General features: G+C 42.7%; 1 pseudogene; it reads right to left on the bottom strand.

The window, feature by feature from the left end:
• Window positions 1-831: 831 nt before the first annotated feature.
• On the bottom strand, window positions 832-1,722 carry LOC116762785 (annotated as a pseudogene).

Here is a 1,722-nt window from a genome sequence, read left to right on the forward strand (position 1 = left end):
TCCGCAACGGGAGAGGCCACAACAGTGAGAGGCCCGTGTACTGCAAAAAAAAAAAAATTTCTCTTCAATGGTTGCTTGCCCCAACATCTTCCTGTCTGCTCTATACAATGAAAATACAAACTGAGAATAGAAAAAATAGAAAAAAATAGAATAGAAAATAGAGAATAGAAAATAGAAAATAGAGAATAGAAAAATAGAATAGAAAAAAGAGAATAGAAAAAAATAATTAAAGCATTAAATCATACAAATTACAAATCTTTTCCAAAATATACTTACATTAAATAAAATATGCATTTCAGTAAGAGATCTACAGTGAATGACCATGCATTCTGGGAAGCTTCACGATGTCTAGGCAGGGCCAACATTCATGGAGGGAGCTAAGAGAATTTGCATCCAGTCACAGTTTGTAGCAGGTTTCTGATTGCCAGTCTGTGAACTACAATGAACATATCATTAGCATCACCAGTGCAGGTAACTGACTTTGGAAAAAGGGGGAGAAGCAAGCTCTAGCCTTTATGTTGAGTTCATTACAACTTCTCGAGAATCTTATCAACAGCCTATACAGTAAAGTTCCAAAAAAGTAAACATGTTAAGTTAAGCAGACAATGCTTTAGAACCCCAAACACATTTCCTTGTTGTGTTTATGTGGAACTCTCCATCTACAGTGGGTGGTTGTGAAGAGGTTCTTTCTCAGGACAACATGGTCACAGGACTCTGACGACCCAGCGTGACTGAGGGGAGCATGAGGTCTGGGGAGGAGGCTCCCTGTTGGTTTCAGTTGGAGACAAACTTCTAATGCACAGTCCACAGCCCTGCAGTCTTCTCCTCCTGTCATCTGGCATAATGCTTAATGTAGTCTTCAACTTTATTGCTGAAGTCTTCCTTGTCCTGCAAATGTTCTGTAGCTTCAATATTCAGTTGATCATCGAAATTCAAAAGATCAGTAAACAAAGAGTTTAACAGCTAAACACTGTTTTTCAGTGGGACTTCCCTGGTGGTCCAGTGGTTAAGACTCCAAGCTTCCACTGCAGGGGGCACAGGTTCCATCCCTGGTTGGAAATTAAGATCCTGAGTGCCTGTGGTGAGGCAAAAAAAAAAAAAAAAAAATCCTTCAGTGTCCTTGTGGGAGCCCAGCAGGTGCCATCAGTCGAATGGTCTCTCAGTAAACTTCGATGTATTTTGCCTGTCTCTGTGGTGTTGGAGTGCCAGATCCTGGTCAAGCATTTCACTTTGGGAGGCACCATGTTGTACACATTGGGAACTTCAGTTTCATTCATTCATTCATTTATTTATTGATGCCACACCGGGTCTTGGCTGCTTCATGCAGAATCCTTTGGTTCCGGCATGTGGGCTCTTAGTTGTGGCATACACGTGGGATCTAGTTCCCCACCCAGGGATCGAAACTGGACCCCCTGCATTGGGAGCATGGAGTCTTAACCACTGGACCACCAGGGAAGTCCCCGAACTTCAGTTTCAAACTGAAGTTTTCCACCCTGGTAGTAACCCTCATCTGGAGTGATAGTTAGCTGAAACAGTGAAGCTTGTTTGGATCAGGAAAATACACTTTATATGTACGAGGTAAATTAGTGACAAGTTCTGCAACCTCTTTAACAAGCAGCCTGCTCTCACAGAAACCAACTGAGTGGAGTCAGAGGCTGTGGCTCAAGCCCCGGACCCTTTGAGACCATCATTCCGCTTCAGTTTGCTTGCCGGTGTCAGCAT

The sequence above is a fragment of the Phocoena sinus genome, chromosome 11 (assembly GCF_008692025.1).
Source record: "Phocoena sinus isolate mPhoSin1 chromosome 11, mPhoSin1.pri, whole genome shotgun sequence".
NCBI classification, from domain to species: Eukaryota; Metazoa; Chordata; class Mammalia; order Artiodactyla; family Phocoenidae; genus Phocoena; species Phocoena sinus.